Below are 19,477 nucleotides of genomic sequence, written 5' to 3'. Positions count from 1 at the left end.
GCCATTACCACAATTATAATGTGCCACAAAGCAACAAGACCATGGTGCTTGGCGGCATGACGGCGACTTCATGGTGTCACATCACACTTCCTCCTCTGGCGGCTGTGGCTGGCGTGACGAGAGGAGCCTAACTGTACTTTCTCTGACGTCCTAGTGGATGCTGGGAACTCCGTAAGGACCATGGGGAATAGCGGCTCCGCAGGAGACTGGGCACAACTAATAGAAAGCTTTTAGACAACCTGGTGTGCACTGGCTCCTCCCACTATGACCCTCCACCAAGCCTCAGTTAGATCTTTGTGCCCGGCCGAGCTGGATGCACACTAGGGGCTCTCCTAAGCTCTTAGAAAGAAAGTATATTTTAGGTTTTTTATTTTACAATGAGACCTGCTGGCAACAGGCTCACTGCAACGAGGGACTAAGGGGAGAAGAAGCGAACCTACCTGCTTGCAGCTAGCTTGGGCTTCTTAGGCTACTGGACACCATTAACTCCAGAGGGATCGACCGCATGGAACTGGCCTTGGTGTTCGGTCCCGGAGCCGCGCCGCCGTCCCCCTTACAGAGCCAGAAGCAAGAAGAAGTCCGGAAAATCGGCGGCATGAAGACTTCTGTCTTCACCAAGGTAGCGCACAGCACTGCAGCTGTGCGCCATTGCTCCTCATACACACTTCACACTCCGGTCACTGAGGGTGCAGGGCGCTGGGGGGGGGGCGCCCTGAGCAGCAATAAAAACACCTTGGCTGGCAAAACAATCACAATATATAGCCCCAGAGGCTATATATGTGATAATTACCCCTGCCAGAATCCTTAAAAAAGCGGGAGAAAAGTCAGCGAAAAAGGGGCGGAGCTATCTCCCTCAACACACTGGCGCCATTTTCTCTTCACAGTGCAGCTGGAAGACAGCTCCCCAGGCTCTCCCCTGTAGTTTGCAGGCTCAAAGGGTTAAAAAGAGAGGGGGGGCACTAAATTTAGGCGCAATATTGTATATACAAGCAGCTATTGGGAAAAATTCACTCAATATAGTGTTAATCCCTAAATTATATAGCGCTCTGGTGTGTGCTGGCATGCTCTCTCTCTGTCTCCCCAAAGGGCTGTGTGGGGTCCTGTCCTCAGTAAGAGCATTCCCTGTGTGTGTGCGATGTGTCGGTACGGCTGTGTCGACACGTTTGATGAGGAGGCTTATGTGGTGGCAGAGCAGATGCCGATAAATGTGATGTCGCCCCCTGTGGGGCCGACACCAGAGTGGATGGATAGGTGGAAGGTATAAACCGACAGTGTCAACTCCTTACATAAAAAGCTGGATGACGAAATAACAGATGTGGGACAGCCGGCTTCTCAGCCGCGCCTGCCCAGGCGTCTCAAAGGCCATCAGGGGCTCAAAAACGCCCGCTCCCTCAGATGGCAGACACAGATGTCGACACGGAGTCTGACTCCAGTGTCTACGAGGTTGAGACATATACACAATCCACTAGGAACATCCGTTACATGATCCCGGCAATAAGAAATGTGTTACACATTTCTGACATTAACCCAAGTACCACTAAAAAAGGGTTTTATGTGTGGGGAGAAAAAGCAGGCAGTGTATTGTTCCCCCATCAAATGAGTGAATGAAGTGTGAAAAAGCGTGGGTTCCCCCGATAAGAAACTGGTAATTTCTAAAAAGTTACTGATGGCGTACCGTTTCCCGCCAGAGGATAAGTTACGCTGGGTGATATCCCCTAGGGTGGATAAGGCGCTCACACGTTTGTCAAAAAAGGTGGCACTGCCGTCTTAGGATACGGCCACTTTGAAGGTACCTGCTGATAAAAAGCAGGAGGCTATCCTGAAGTCTGTATTTACACACTCAGGTACTAGACTGAGACCTGCAGATAGTGCTGCTGCAGCGTGGTCTGTGACCCTGTCACACAGGGATACTATTTTGCGAACATAAGAGCATATTAAAGACGTCGTCTTATATATGAGGGATGCACAGAGGGATATTTTGCCGGCTGGCATCCAGAATTAATGCAACGTCCATTTTGTCAGGAGGGTATTAGAGACCCGACACTGGACAGGTGATGCTGACTTGAAAAGGCACATAGAGCCTTATAAGGGTGAGGAATTGTTTGGGGATGGTCTCTGGGACCTCGTATCCACAGCAACAGCTGGGAAGAAAAATTTTTACCTCAGGTTTCCTCACAGCCTAAGAAAGCACTGTATTATCAGGTACAGTCCTTTCGGCTTCAGAAAAGCAAGCGGGTCGTAGGCGCTTCCATTCTGCACAGAGACGAGGGAAGAGGGAAAAAGCTGCACCAGTCAGCCAGTTCCCAGAATCAAAATTCTTCCCCCGCTTCCTCTGAGTCCACCGCATGACGCGGGGGCTCCACAAGCGTAGCCAGTTACGGTGGGGGCCGCCTCAAAAATTTCAGCGATCAGTGGGCTCGCTCACAGGTGGATCCCTGGATCCTTCAAGTAGTATCTCAGGGGTACAAGCTGGAATTCGAGGCATCTCCCCCCCGCCGTTTCCTCAAATCTGCCTTGCCGACAACTCCCTCAGGCAGGGAGGCTGCGCTAGAGGCAATTCACAAGCTGTATTCCCAGCAGGTGATAGTCAAGGTGCCCCTACTTCAACAAGGACGGGGTTACTATTCCACACTGTTTGTGGTACCGAAACCGGACGGTTCGGTGAGACCCATGATAAATTTGAAATCCTTGAACACATACATAAAAAAATTCAAGTTCAAGATGGAATCGCTCAGGGCGGTTATTGCAAGCCTGGAGGAGGGGGATTACATGGTATCCCTGGACATCAAGGATGCTTACCTACATGTCCCCATTTACCATCCTCACCAGGAGTACCTCAGATTTGTGGTACAGGATTGCCATTACCAATTCCAAACACTGCCGTTTGGACTGTCCACGGCACCGAGGGTCTTTACCAAGGTAATGGCAGAAATGATGATACTCCTTCGAAAAAAGGAAGTTTTAATTATCCCGTACTTGGACGATCTCCTTATAAAGGCGAGGTCCAAGGAGCAGTTGTTGGTTGGAGTAGCACTATCTCGGGAAGTGCTACAACAGCACGGATGGATTCTATACATTCCAAAGTCACAGCTGGTTCCTACCACACGCCTACTGTTCCTGGGGATGGTTCTGGACACAGAACAGAAAAAAAGTATTTCTCCCGCAGGAGAAAGCCAAGGAGCTGTCATCTCTAGTCAGAGACCTCCTGAAACCAAAACAGGTATCGGTGCATCACTGCACACGAGTCCTGGGAAAAATGATAGCTTCTTACGAAGCAGAATTCCATTCGGCAGGTTCCATGCAAGAACCTTTCAGTGGGACCTCTTGGACAAGTGGTCGGGATCGCATCTTCAGATGCATCGGCTGATAACCCTGTCTCCGAGGGCCAGGGTATCTCTACTGTGGTGGCTGCAGAGTGCTCATCTTCAAGAGGGCCGCAGATTCGGCATACAGGACTGGGTCCTGGTAACCACGGATGCCAGCCTTCGAGGCTGGGGGGCAGTCACACAGGGAAGAAATTTTCAAGGACTTTGGTCAAGTCAGGAGTCGTCCCTACACGTAAATATTCTGGAACTGAGGGCCATTTACAATGCCATAAGTCTGGCAAGGCTTCTGATTCAAAACCAGCCGGTACTGATCCAATCAGACAACATCACGGCAGTCGCCCATGTAAACAGACAGGGCGGCACAAGAAGCAGGATGGCGATGGCAGAAGCCACAAGGATTCTCCGATGGGCGGAAAATCACGTCTTAGCACTGTCAGCAGTGTTCATTCCGGGAGTGGTCAACTGGGAAGCATACTTCCTCAGCAGACACGACCTACACCCGGGAGAGTGGGGACTTCATCCAGAAGTCTTCCAACTGTTGGTAAACTGTTGGGAAAGGCCACAGGTGGACATGATGGCGTCCCGCCTAAACAAAAAACTAGATATTGCGCCAGGTCAAGGGACCCTCAGGCGATAGCGGTAGACGCTCTAGTGACACCGTGGGTGTACCAGTCGGTTTATGTATTCCCTCCTCTGCCTCTCATACCAAAGGTACTGAGAATAATAAGAAGACGAGGAGTAAGAACGATACTCGTGGTTCCGGATGGGCCAAGAAGAGCTTGGTACCCAGAACTTCAAGAAATTATATCAGAGGACCCATGGCCTCTACCGCTCAGACAGGATCTGCTACTGCAGGGGCCCTGTCTGTTCCAAGACTTACCGCGGCTGCGTTTGACGGCATGGCGGTTGAATTCCGGATCCTAAAGGAAAAGGGCATTCCGGAGGAAGTCATTCCTACGCTGATAAAAGCCAGGAAAGAAGTAACCGCAAACCATTATCACCGTATTTGGCGAAAATATGTTGCGTGGTGTGAGGCCAGGAAGGCCCCAACAGAGGAATTTCAGCTGGGTCGTTTTCTGCACTTCCTACAGTCAGGAGTGACTATGGGCCTAAACTTGGGTTCCATTAAGGTCCAGATTTCGGCTCTGTCGATTTTCTTCCAGAAAGAACTGGCTTCACTGCCTGGAGTTCAGACATTTGTAAAGGGAGTGCTACATATTCAGCCCCCTTTTGTGCCTCCTGTGGCACCTTGGGATCTCAACGTGGTGTTGAGTTTCCTAAAATCACATTGGTTTGAGCCACTTAAAACTGTGGATTTGAAATATCTCACGTGGAAAGTGGTCATGTTATTGGCCTTGGCTTCGGCCAGGCGTGTGTCTGAATTGGCGGCTTTGTCATGTAAAAGCCCTTATCTGATTTTCCATATGGATAGGGCAGAATTGAGGACTCGTCCCCAGTTTCTCCCTAAGGTGGTATCAGCTTTTCACTTGAACCAACCTATTGTAGTGCCTGCGGCTACTAGGGACTTGGAAGATTCCAAGTTACTGGACGTAGTCAGGGCCTTAAAAAAATTATATTTCCAGGACGGCTGGAGTCAGGAAAATTGACTCGCTTTTTATCCTGTAGGCACCCAACAAAATAGGTGCTCCTGCTTCTAAGCAGACTATTGCTCACTGAAATTGTAGCACAATTCAGCTGGAGCATTCTGCGGCTGGATTGCCGCATCCTATATCTGTAAAAGCCCATTCCACGAGGAAAGTGGGCTCATCTTGGGCGGCTGCCCGAGGGGTCTCGGCTTTACAACTTTGCCGAGCTGCAACTTGGTCAGGGGCAAACACGTTTGCAAATTTCTACAAATTTGATACCCTGGCTGAGAAGGACCTAGAGTTCTCTCATTCGGTGCTGCAGAGTCATCCGCACTCTCCCGCCCGTTTGGGAGCTTTGGTATAATCCCCATGGTCCTTACGGAGTTCCCAGCATCCACTAGGACGTCAGAGAAAATAAGATTTTACTCACCGGTAAATCTATTTCTCGTAGTCCGTAGTGGATGCTGGGCGCCCATCCCAAGTGCGGATTGTCTGCAATACTTGTATGTAGTTATTGCCTAACTAAGGGTTATTGTTGAGCCATCTGTTGAGAGGCTCAGTTATATTTCATACTGTTAACTGGGTATAGTATCACAAGTTATACGGTGTGATTGGTGTGGCTGGTATGAGTCTTACCCAGGATTCAAAATCCTTCCTTATTGTGTCAGCTCTTCCGGGCACAGTATCCTAACTGAGGCTTGGAGGAGGGTCATAGTGGGAGGAGCCAGTGCACACCAGGTAGTCTAAAAGCTTTCTTTTAGTTGTGCCCAGTCTCCTGCGGAGCCGCTATTCCCCATGGTCCTTACGGAGTTCCCAGCATCCACTACGGACTACGAGAAATAGATTTACCGGTGAGTAAAATCTTATTTTCCCACAGCGTCTCTTGCTGGGATCAGCAGTGCAGCTATTTCCATTCACTCGGCTCGTTTGATGCATAAGCACTGAGCGGCTTTTGTTCTTAACAGGCTGGGCTGCTGAGCATATATTTCTATTATTATAGGGGTATTACTATATATTTCTATTATTATGGGGGTATAACTATATATTTCTATTATTATGGGGGTATTACTATATATTTCTATTATTATGGGGGTATAAATATATATTTCTATTATTATGGGGGTATTACTATATATTTCTATTATTATGGGGGTTTAACTATATATTTCTATTGTAATGTGCACATAACTATATATTTCTGTTATACCAGGGGCACTACTACAGTATATTTCCTGTTATAATGGAGGCATTACTATATAATGTTATTAAATTGGGGGCATTACTACATATATTTATTATACTAGGGGTATCACTATATATTTCTATTATACTGGAGGCATTACTATATATTTCTAGCCTTGCCTCCAGAGTGCAAAGAAAGGGGGCTGTGTCATGTGGCAGCGTCGCTAGTATCATGTAGCCAATCCCATTAGTGGCATGTGGTCACGCCCCTTCACAACACATGACACTCAGTACTACTAAGAAAATATTTCTACTTGCACCACTGACCCTATCGCTGCTTACACTTCCCCAACCTTTTACTGACAGAAATAGATAGTGGTGGGCCTAGGTATGTATGCATTCCCCTCCCCCACCCCTTGCACCCCCAGTACCTACACCCTGATTTTGAGTGGGCCACGCCCCTTCACAACACATGACCACGCCTATTTTCCTGCACTCAGTACTACTAAGAAAATATTTCTACTTGCACCACTGACCCTATTGCTGCTTACACTTCCCCAACCTTTTCCTGACAGAAATAGATAGTGGTGGGCCTAGGTATGTATGCATTCCCCTCCCCCACCCCTTGCACCCCCAGTACCTACACCCTGATTTTGAGTGGGCCACTCTGAAAAGTACGGGAGATTTAGGGTGCCGAACATTTGAGTTTTAATATATTAGAAGTAAAGTTTAAAATGTACACATGTGCCATCAAAGCCACATCTGCCTCTTTCTATGCCATCAGACCCCTCCTCTACAGGACACCAGCATTTGTCACACGTCACCATGCTCACCAGCTACTGACAGTAGTGCCCCTTATTCACATTATGCCACACAGTGTGAACCAAAATTTGCAGTATGTCACATGGTATGAGATGAAATTCACATTATGTCACACGGTATAATCCACATTCCCATTATGTCACACAGTATAAACCAACATTTGCAATATGTCACACAGTATGAGCTGAAATTCACATTATGTCACATGGTATTAGCCAAAATTCTCATTATACCACACAGTATGAGCCGAACATTCACATTATGCCAAACAGTATGATCCACATTCACATTACGCCAAACGGTAAGAGCCGAAATTCAAATTATGTCACACGGTATTAGCCGAAATTCACATTATGCCACACAGTATGATCCACCTTCACATTACACCAAACGGTATGAGCCGAAATCCACATTATGTCACACGGTATGAGCCAAAATTCATATTACACCATACAGTATGAGCCGAAAAATGTACATTATGATACACAGTATGAGCCGAAATTCACATTACACCACACAGTATGAGATGAAAATTGACATTATGATACACAGTATGAGCCGAAATCCACATTATATCACACGGTATGAGTATCATCACTCTCATCAAAAAAAGAAAATAATGAGATCTAAAAGAAATGAGATCTGTGGGTACACTCATAAAAAAAAGAAAAGAATGTTTACATATATATATATACTAGCTGAGCCAAGCATTCAGTAGTTTCCTGAGTGCACCTATAGACTATAGGTGCACTCAGGAAACTACTGAATGCTTCGCACAGCTAGTATATATATATATATATATATATATATCAAGAATAAGGAGAGCGCACCGGTGAATGGTAATAAAAGGTAACACTTTACTATGTAAATATCCACGTACATGAAAGTTAAAATTGATGCACTTAGCCAGTCCTCCGATAACTGTCGCCTCGGGCTGAACCTTCTGCTGGCGGCGTATTTTTCACGGAGAGACCGTCTGCTCTGTTCCAGACTGGAGACCGACTTCGTCTGCAGATGCAAGCCACGCCCAACGCGTTTCGTCACTATGGGACTTCGTCAGGAGCTGTGTTATTGGATGTTCTGAATTTGCCTTTTAACCCATGCTCTCAGCTTCAATAGGTTAATTGCTTCAAATTGATTTTTAACACTAAAAACCCTCAATCTTAAATAAAATGTTTTACATTTTTCACAGAAACTCATCATTTTCATAAGCAGCAATATTTTACAACAATAACTTTGTTAATACTAACAACATATCTTTAAAATATTTAATATGTCCAAGAAACACATCTGATCAGCCACACTTAATCTAAGGACTGCTCTTTCAGCTGTTATCTTAATTTTGCACTTGATTCCAATTAGATCTTTCTCATGAGTCGTGTGTTTCTGCTGTTATCAGTATGTGTTTCTAGGGCTTACAACAATTATTACACATTTTATTTCATACAACCATTATAATTAAAAAGTAATCAAACCCTTTTTAACCTCCCTAAAAACTATATGTTCCTATTTCTACAACCTTCTGCCTACTTTATCCAGATTTTAATGAATGTAGGGATACCACATCTATTCTGTCATGGCCTGACATGAATTCCAAATGCTTGCCACTCCCCATCGGGTGATAACACCAACTTCGATGGGGACTACACCTGGGTTCATGCCCTGTCACTTTACAGAAACGGTATGATGTCACATCCCTCATTTAGACCATCTGGGGTTAATGTCCCTAATGTGTAGATCCAAAAGGTTTCCCGTTGTGATAACAGTTTTAAAATATCTCCCCCTCTATTTCCTAAGTGTACTTGCTCTATTGCTTTGAATGATAAATTTTCTATTTTTGAATTGCAGCATTGCTGGAAGTGGCGGGGTACACTATGATTTTGTACTTTGTTACTAATATTCCTTGTGTGTTCTAATATTCTTATTTTTAGCTGCCTTTTTGTTTTGCCTATGTATCTCTTTCCGCATTTGCACTCCAGCATATATATAACGTGTGTGCTTAAACAATTCAGTTTCCCTTTTATCTTCCAAGATTTTTGTTTGTTATGGCTCCAAATGTTTTTATTGTCCTTACATGCCAATTTGCATATTTTGCACTTGTTACATGGAAAGAAGCCCTGTAAATTACTCAACCATCCTTCTTTCTTTTCAGTTAGGGGGTTACTGGGTGCTATTATTGATTTTAGGTTTTTTGTTTTCCGGCATATGATCTGTGGTTTATCTGGTATAATTCCCTTCAATACTGGATCTAATTCCAAAACACCCCAATGTTTTTCAAGGATTCTTGTAACATCTCCCAATTTACTATTAAATGTTGTGACAAATGGGATATTACTAAATTTATGAATCTGATAAATTGTGAATATGGTATATTTGAAACCCATTTTTTATGATGGCAACTATCATAGTGGACATAACTATTACAGTCCACCTTCTTAATATGCGTGTATGTTGTTACCTGATCTCCTTTTATACAGTTCGTACTGTCCAAGACTAGATCCAGAAACTCAATCTTCTGTTTATTTATATTAAATGTAAATGTTAAATTATAGGTGTTATTATGGAGGTATGTCATAAATTTCTCAAACTCAGATGCTGGACCTTTCCATACTATAACAATATCATCTATGAATCTTTTGAATAACTGAATATTATCTTTAAAGGGATTATTATTTTGTATCATTTCCATTTCCCATTTTCCTAGGTACAGATTGGCAAAATTCGGGGCATACGGAGTTCCCATTGCCACGCCCCTTCGTTGTATTAATACTTGTCTTTAAATAAAAAATAATTATTTTTTAATATATACTCTATACAATCTAGGATAAATTTTTTCTTTGAACTATTGACCTCAGGATCTCTTTCCAGATATACACCCACCGCTTCTAAGCCATTTTGATGAGGTATGCATGTATAAAGCGCTTCAACATCTATTGTGGCCCAGGAATAATCAGCCTCCCATTTAAAAGTCTCTAGGACTTCTAATATGTGTGTTGAGTCTTTAATAAATGTGTCCAATTGTGTGACATACTGCTTTATTTGAATATCTACATATTCGGATATTTTTGAGCTGACTGAGTTGATCCCCGATATTATGGGATATTCAAATAAAGCAGTATGTCACACAATTGGACACATTTATTAAAGACTCAACACACATATTAGAAGTCCTAGAGACTTTTAAATGGGAGGCTGATTATTCCTGGGCCACAATAGATGTTGAAGCGCTTTATACATGCATTATCAGATTGCGGCGTAACTGCACGACATTAGAAAAATATAATGAACAAGCAGAGGTGTATGGACAACGCTTTAGAGAAAAAGGTTACCCGGAAGGTTTAATCACTGACTCAATATTAAAGGCTGCAAACCGAGACAGAAAAGACCTTGTAAAATATAAAAAGAAGGAGGGAACTAATAAATTTAGTAATATCCCATTTGTCACAACATTTAATAGTAAATTGGGAGATGTTACAAGAATCCTTGAAAAACATTGGGGTGTTTTGGAATTAGATCCAGTATTGAAGGGAATTATACCAGATAAACCACAGATCATATGCCGGAAAACAAAAAACCTAAAATCAATAATAGCACCCAGTAACCCCCTAACTGAAAAGAAAGAAGGATGGTTGAGTAATTTACAGGGCTTCTTTCCATGTAACAAGTGCAAAATATGCAAATTGGCATGTAAGGACAATAAAAACATTTGGAGCCATAACAAACAAAAATCTTGGAAGATAAAAGGGAAACTGAATTGTTTAAGCACACACGTTATATATATGCTGGAGTGCAAATGCGGAAAGAGATACATAGGCAAAACAAAAAGGCAGCTAAAAATAAGAATATTAGAACACACAAGGAATATTAGTAACAAAGTACAAAATCATAGTGTACCCCGCCACTTCCAGCAATGCTGCAATTCAAAAATAGAAAATTTATCATTCAAAGCAATAGAGCAAGTACACTTAGGAAATAGAGGGGGAGATATTTTAAAACTGTTATCACAACGGGAAACCTTTTGGATCTACACATTAGGGACATTAACGACAGATGGTCTAAATGAGGGATGTGACATCATACCGTTTCTGTAAAGTGACAGGGCATGAACCCAGGTGTAGTCCCCATCGAAGTTGGTGTTATCACCCGATGGGGAGTGGCAAGCATTTGGAATTCATGTCAGGCCATGACAGAATAGATGTGGTATCCCTACATTCATTAAAATCTGGATAAAGTAGGCAGAAGGTTGTAGAAATAGGAACATATAGTTTTTAGGGAGGTTAAAAAGGGTTTGATTACTTTTTAATTATAATGGTTGTATGAAATAAAATGTGTAATAATTGTTGTAAGCCCTAGAAACACATACTGATAACAGCAGAAACACACGACTCATGAGAAAGATCTAATTGGAATCAAGTGCAAAATTAAGATAACAGCTGAAAGAGCAGTCCTTAGATTAAGTGTGGCTGATCAGATGTGTTTCTTGGACATATTAAATATTTTAAAGATATGTTGTTAGTATTAACAAAGTTATTGTTGTAAAATATTGCTGCTTATGAAAATGATGAGTTTCTGTGAAAAATGTAAAACATTTTATTTAAGATTGAGGGTTTTTAGTGTTAAAAATCAATTTGAAGCAATTAACCTATTGAAGCTGAGAGCATGGGTTAAAAGGCAAATTCAGAACATCCAATAACACAGCTCCTGATGAAGTCCCATAGTGACGAAACGCGTTGGGCGTGGCTTGCATCTGCAGACGAAGTCGGTCTCCAGTCTGGAACAGAGCAGACGGTCTCTCCGTGAAAAATACGCCGCCAGCAGAAGGTTCAGCCCGAGGCGACAGTTATCGGAGGACTGGCTAAGTGCATCAATTTTAACTTTCATGTACGTGGATATTTACATAGTAAAGTGTTACCTTTTATTACCATTCACCGGTGCGCTATCCTTATTCTTGATATTATTTAGAAATCCCTTACTCCTGGCAGGAGTGGATGAGCAGGCACCACATGAGCAAACAAACTCTGGACTAATTGTAGTGTGCGCGGATCCAAATCCCACATATATATATATATATATATATATATATATATATAATAAGAATTTACTTACCGATAATTCTATTTCTCGTAGTCCGTAGTGGATGCTGGGGACTCCGTAAGGACCATGGGGAATAGCGGCTCCGCAGGAGACTGGGCACAAAAGTAAAGCTTTAGAACTACCTGGTGTGCACTGGCTCCTCCCCCTATGACCCTCCTCCAAGCCTCAGTTAGGATACTGTGCCCGGACGAGCGTACACAATAAGGAAGGATTTTTGAATCCCGGGTAAGACTCATACCAGCCACACCAATCACACCATATAACTTGTGATCTCAACCCAGTTAACAGCATGATAACAGAGGAGCCTCTAGAAAAGATGGCTCACTACAGCAATAACCCGATTTTTTGGTAACAATAACTATGTACCAGTATTGCAGACAATCCGCACTTGGGATGGGCGCCCAGCATCCACTACGGACTACGAGAAATAGAATTATCGGTAAGTAAATTCTTATTTTCTCTGACGTCCTAGTGGATGCTGGGGACTCCGTAAGGACCATGGGGATTATACCAAAGCTCCCAAACGGGCGGGAGAGTGCGGATGACTCTGCAGCACCGAATGAGAGAACTCCAGGTCCTCCTCAGCCAGGGTATCAAATTTGTAGAATTTAGCAAACGTGTTTGCTCCTGACCAAGTAGCTGCTCGGCAAAGCTGTAAAGCCGAGACCCCTCGGGCAGCCGCCCAAGATGAGCCCACCTTCCTTGTGGAATGGGCTTTTACAGATTTTGGCTGTGGCAGGCCTGCCACAGAATGTGCAAGCTGAATTGTACTACAAATCCAACGAGCAATAGTCTGCTTAGAAGCAGGAGCACCCAGCTTGTTGGGTGCATACAGAATAAACAACGAGTCAGATTTTCTGACTCCAGCCGTCCTGGAAACCTGTATTTCCAGGGCTCTGACAACGTCTAGCAACTTGGAGTCCTCCAAGTCCCTAGTAGCTTTCCATGTGAGATATTTTAACTCCACATATTTAAGTGGTTCAAACCAATGTGACTTTTGGAACCCAAAAACTACATTTAGATCCCAAGGTGCCACTGGAGGCACAAAAGGAGGCTGTATATACAGTACTAACCAATAAATAACAAGTGGCGCTTGACAATCAGACAAGTAAAAGACATTTATTTATATAAAATGTATATAAGTTACAACAACCTCCCGGGAGTGTAAAATAATGATATAATTATTAGAGATGAGCGGGTTCGGTTTCTCTGAATCCGAACCCGCCAGAACTTCATGTTTTTTTTCACGGGTCCGAGCGACTCGGATCTTCCCGCCTTGCTCGGTTAACCCGAGCGCGCCCGAACGTCATCATGACGCTGTCGGATTCTCGCGAGGCTCGGATTCTATCGCGAGACTCGGATTCTATATAAGGAGCCGCGCGTCGCCGCCATTTTCACACGTGCATTGAGATTGATAGGGAGAGGACGTGGCTGGCGTCCTCTCCATTTAGATTATAAGAGACTGAGAGAGATTTACTGGAGCTGACTAGGAGGAGTACTGTTACTGTAGAAGTGTAGAGACTGAGTGGAGAGAGTTTACTAGTGAGGACAGTGCAGTTTACTTTATAATCCGTTCTCTGCCTGAAAAAAGCGATACACAGCACACAGTGACTCAGTCACATACCATATCTGTGTGCACTGCTCAGGCTCAGGCCAGTGTGCTGCATCATCTATTATCTATATATAATATTATATATATCTGTCTGACTGCTCAGCTCACACAGCTTATAATTGTGGGGGAGACTGGGGAGCACTACTGCAGTGCCAGTTATAGGTTATAGCAGGAGCCAGGAGTACATAATATATTATATAGTGAGTGACCACCAGACACACAGTGCAGTTTATTTAATATATCCGTTCTCTGCCTGAAAAAAGCGATACACACAGTGACTCAGTCAGTCACATACCATATCTGTGTGCACTGCTCAGGCTCAGGCCAGTGTGCTGCATCATCTATTATCTATATATAATATTATATATATCTGTCTGACTGCTCAGCTCACACAGCTTATAATTGTGGGGGAGACTGGGGAGCACTACTGCAGTGCCAGTTATAGGTTATAGCAGGAGCCAGGAGTACATAATATATTATATAGTGAGTGACCACCAGACACACAGTGCAGTTTATTTAATATATCCGTTCTCTGCCTGAAAAAAGCGATACACACAGTGACTCAGTCAGTCACATACCATATCTGTGTGCACTGCTCAGGCTCTGGCCAGTGTGCTGCATCATCTATTATCTATATATAATATTATATATATCTGTCTGACTGCTCAGCTCACACAGCTTATAATTGTGGGGGAGACTGGGGAGCACTACTGCAGTGCCAGTTATAGGTTATAGCAGGAGCCAGGAGTACATAATATATTATATAGTGAGTGACCACCAGACACACAGTGCAGTTTATTTAATATATCCGTTCTCTGCCTGAAAAAAGCGATACACACAGTGACTCAGTCAGTCACATACCATATCTGTGTGCACTGCTCAGGCTCAGGCCAGTGTGCTGCATCATCTATTATCTATATATAATATTATATATATCTGTCTGACTGCTCAGCTCACACAGCTTATAATTGTGGGGGAGACTGGGGAGCACTACTGCAGTGCCAGTTATAGGTTATAGCAGGAGCCAGGAGTACATAATATATTATATAGTGAGTGACCACCAGACACACAGTGCAGTTTATTTAATATATCCGTTCTCTGCCTGAAAAAAGCGATACACACAGTGACTCAGTCAGTCACATACCATATCTGTGTGCACTGCTCAGGCTCAGGCCAGTGTGCTGCATCATCTATTATCTATATATAATATTATATATATCTGTCTGACTGCTCAGCTCACACAGCTTATAATTGTGGGGGAGACTGGGGAGCACTACTGCAGTGCCAGTTATAGGTTATAGCAGGAGCCAGGAGTACATAATATATTATATAGTGAGTGACCACCAGACACACAGTGCAGTTTATTTAATATATCCGTTCTCTGCCTGAAAAAAGCGATACACACAGTGACTCAGTCACATACCATATCTGTGTGCACTGCTCAGGCTCAGGCCAGTGTGCTGCATCATCTATTATCTATATATAATATTATATATATCTGTCTGACTGCTCAGCTCACACAGCTTATAATTGTGGGGGAGACTGGGGAGCACTACTGCAGTGCCAGTTATAGGTTATAGCAGGAGCCAGGAGTACATAATATATTATATAGTGAGTGACCACCAGACACACAGTGCAGTTTATTTAATATATCCGTTCTCTGCCTGAAAAAAGCGATACACACAGTGACTCAGTCAGTCACATACCATATCTGTGTGCACTGCTCAGGCTCAGGCCAGTGTGCTGCATCATCTATTATCTATATATAATATTATATATATCTGTCTGACTGCTCAGCTCACACAGCTTATAATTGTGGGGGAGACTGGGGAGCACTACTGCAGTGCCAGTTATAGGTTATAGCAGGAGCCAGGAGTACATAATATATTATATAGTGAGTGACCACCAGACACACAGTGCAGTTTATTTAATATATCCGTTCTCTGCCTGAAAAAAGCGATACACACAGTGACTCAGTCAGTCACATACCATATCTGTGTGCACTGCTCAGGCTCAGGCCAGTGTGCTGCATCATCTATATATATTATATATCTGTCTGACTGCTCAGCTCACACAGCTTATAATTGTGGGGGAGACTGGGGAGCACTACTGCAGTGCCAGTTATAGGTTATAGCAGGAGCCAGGAGTACATATTATATTAAAATTAAACAGTGCACACTTTTGCTGCAGGAGTGCCACTGCCAGTGTGACTGACCAGTGACCTGACCACACTGACCACCAGTATAGTTAGTAGTATACTTATATTGTGATTGCCTGAAAAAGTTAAACACTCGTCGTGTGACTTCACTTGTGTGTTTTTTTTTTTTTTATTCTATAAAAATAAAACTCATTCTGCTGACAGACAGTGTCCAGCAGGTCCGTCATTATATAATATATAATATATACCTGTCCGGCTGCAGTAGTGATATATATATATTTTTTATATCATTTATCATCCAGTCGCAGCAGACACAGTACGGTAGTTCACGGCGGTGGCTACCTCTGCGTCTCTGCACTCGGCAGGCAGTCCGTCCATAATTGTAATACCACCTAACCGTGGATTTTTTTCATTCTTCTTTATACATACATAGTTTCATAGACATCTTCTCTTTATCAACCAGTCTATATTAGCTGCAGACACAGTACAGTACGGTAGTTCACGGCTGTGGCTACCTCTGTGTCTGCACTCGGCAGGCAGTCCGTCCATAATTGTATACCACCTAACCGTGGATTTTTTTCAGTCTTCTTTATACATACATAGTTACATAGACATCTTCTCTTTATCAACCAGTCTATATTAGCTGCAGACACAGTACAGTACGGTAGTTCACGGCTGTGGCTACCTCTGTGTCTGCAGTCGGCAGGCAGTCCATAATTGTATACTAGTATCCATCTCCATTGTTTACCTGAGGTGCCTTTTAGTTGTGCCTATTAAAATATGGAGAACAAAAATGTTGAGGTTCCAAAATTAGGGAAAGATCAAGATCCACTTCCACCTCGTGCTGAAGCTGCTGCCACTAGTCATGGCCGAGACGATGAAATGCCAGCAACGTCGTCTGCCAAGGCCGATGCCCAATGTCATAGTACAGAGCATGTCAAATCCAAAACACCAAATATCAGAAAAAAAAGGACTCCAAAACCTAAAATAAAATTGTCGGAGGAGAAGCGTAAACTTGCCAATATGCCATTTACCACACGGAGTGGCAAGGAACGGCTGAGGCCCTGGCCTATGTTCATGGCTAGTGGTTCAGCTTCACATGAGGATGGAAGCACTCAGCCTCTCGCTAGAAAAATGAAAAGACTCAAGCTGGCAAAAGCAGCACAGCAAAGAACTGTGCATTCTTCGAAATCCCAAATCCACAAGGAGAGTCCAATTGTGTCGGTTGCGATGCCTGACCTTCCCAACACTGGACGTGAAGAGCATGCGCCTTCCACCATTTGCACGCCCCCTGCAAGTGCTGGAAGGAGCACCCGCAGTCCAGTTCCTGATAGTCAGATTGAAGATGTCAGTGTTGAAGTACACCAGGATGAGGAGGATATGGGTGTTGCTGGCGCTGGGGAGGAAATTGACCAGGAGGATTCTGATGGTGAGGTGGTTTGTTTAAGTCAGGCACCCGGGGAGACACCTGTTGTCCGTGGGAGGAATATGGCCGTTGACATGCCAGGTGAAAATACCAAAAAAATCAGCTCTTCGGTGTGGAGGTATTTCACCAGAAATGCGGACAACAGGTGTCAAGCCGTGTGTTCCCTTTGTCAAGCTGTAATAAGTAGGGGTAAGGACGTTAACCACCTCGGAACATCCTCCCTTATACGTCACCTGCAGCGCATTCATAATAAGTCAGTGACAAGTTCAAAAACTTTGGGTGACAGCGGAAGCAGTCCACTGACCAGTAAATCCCTTCCTCTTGTAACCAAGCTCACGCAAACCACCCCACCAACTCCCTCAGTGTCAATTTCCTCCTTCCCCAGGAATGCCAATAGTCCTGCATGCCATGTCACTGGCAATTCTGACGAGTCCTCTCCTGCCTGGGATTCCTCCGATGCATCCTTGCGTGTAACGCCTACTGCTGCTGGCGCTGCTGTTGTTGCCGCTGGGAGTCGATGGTCATCCCAGAGGGGAAGTCGTAAGCCCACTTGTACTACTTCCAGTAAGCAATTGACTGTTCAACAGTCCTTTGCGAGGAAGATGAAATATCACAGCAGTCATCCTACTGCAAAGCGGATAACTGAGGCCTTGACAACTATGTTGGTGTTAGACGTGCGTCCGGTATCCGCCGTTAGTTCACAGGGAACTAGACAATTTATTGAGGCAGTGTGCCCCCGTTACCAAATACCATCTAGGTTCCACTTCTCTAGGCAGGCGATACCGAGAATGTACACGGACGTCAGAAAAAGACTCACCAGTGTCCTAAAAAATGCAGTTGTACCCAATGTCCACTTAACCACGGACATGTGGACAAGTGGAGCAGGGCAGGGTCAGGACTATATGACTGTGACAGCCCACTGGGTAGATTTATGGACTCCCGCCGCAAGAACAGCAGCGGCGGCACCAGTAGCAGCATCTCGCAAACGCCAACTCTTTCCTAGGCAGGCTACGCTTTGTATCACCGCTTTCCAGAATACGCACACAGCTGAAAACCTCTTACGGCAACTGAGGAAGATCATCGCGGAATGGCTTACCCCAATTGGACTCTCCTGTGGATTTGTGGCATCGGACAACGCCAGCAATATTGTGTGTGCATTAAATATGGGCAAATTCCAGCACGTCCCATGTTTTGCACATACCTTGAATTTGGTGGTGCAGAATTTTTAAAAAAACGACAGGGGCGTGCAAGAGATGCTGTCGGTGGCCAGAAAAATTGCGGGACACTTTCGGCGTACAGGCACCACGTACAGAAGACTGGAGCACCACCAAAAACTACTGAACCTGCCCTGCCATCATCTGAAGCAAGAAGTGGTAATGAGGTGGAATTCAACCCTCTATATGCTTCAGAGGTTGGAGGAGCAGCAAAAGGCCATTCAAGCCTATACAATTGAGCACGATATAGGAGGTGGAATGCACCTGTCTCAAGTGCAGTGGAGAATGATTTCAACGTTGTGCAAGGTTCTGATGCCCTTTGAACTTGCCACACGTGAAGTCAGTTCAGACACTGCCAGCCTGAGTCAGGTCATTCCCCTCATCAGGCTTTTGCAGAAGAAGCTGGAGGCATTGAAGAAGGAGCTAAAAGGGAGCGATTCCGCTAGGCATGTGGGACTTGTGGATGCAGCCCTTAATTCGCTTAACAAGGATTCACGGGTGGTCAATCTGTTGAAATCAGAGCACTACATTTTGGCCACCGTGCTCGATCCTAGATTTAAAGCCTACCTTGGATCTCTCTTTCCGGCAGACACAGGTCTGCTGGGGTTGAAAGACCTGCTGGTGACAAAATTGTCAAGTCAAGCGGAACGCGACCTGTCAACATCTCCTCCTTCACATTCTCCCGCAACTGGGGGTGCGAGGAAAAGGCTCAGAATTCCGAGCCCACCCGCTGGCGGTGATGCAGGGCAGTCTGGAGCGACTGCTGATGCTGACATCTGGTCCGGACTGAAGGACCTGACAACGATTACGGACATGTCGTCTACTGTCACTGCTTATGATTCTCTCAACATTGATAGAATGGTGGAGGATTATATGAGTGACCGCATCCAAGTAGGCACGTCACACAGTCCGTACTTATACTGGCAGGAAAAAGAGGCAATTTGGAGGCCCTTGCACAAACTGGCTTTATTCTACCTAAGTTGCCCTCCCACAAGTGTGTACTCCGAAAGAGTGTTTAGTGCCGCCGCTCACCTTGTCAGCAATCGGCGTACGAGGT

The sequence above is a fragment of the Pseudophryne corroboree genome, chromosome 7 (assembly GCF_028390025.1).
Source record: "Pseudophryne corroboree isolate aPseCor3 chromosome 7, aPseCor3.hap2, whole genome shotgun sequence".
In the NCBI taxonomy this organism is placed as follows: domain Eukaryota; kingdom Metazoa; phylum Chordata; class Amphibia; order Anura; family Myobatrachidae; genus Pseudophryne; species Pseudophryne corroboree.
This window is presented reverse-complemented; position numbering follows the sequence as displayed.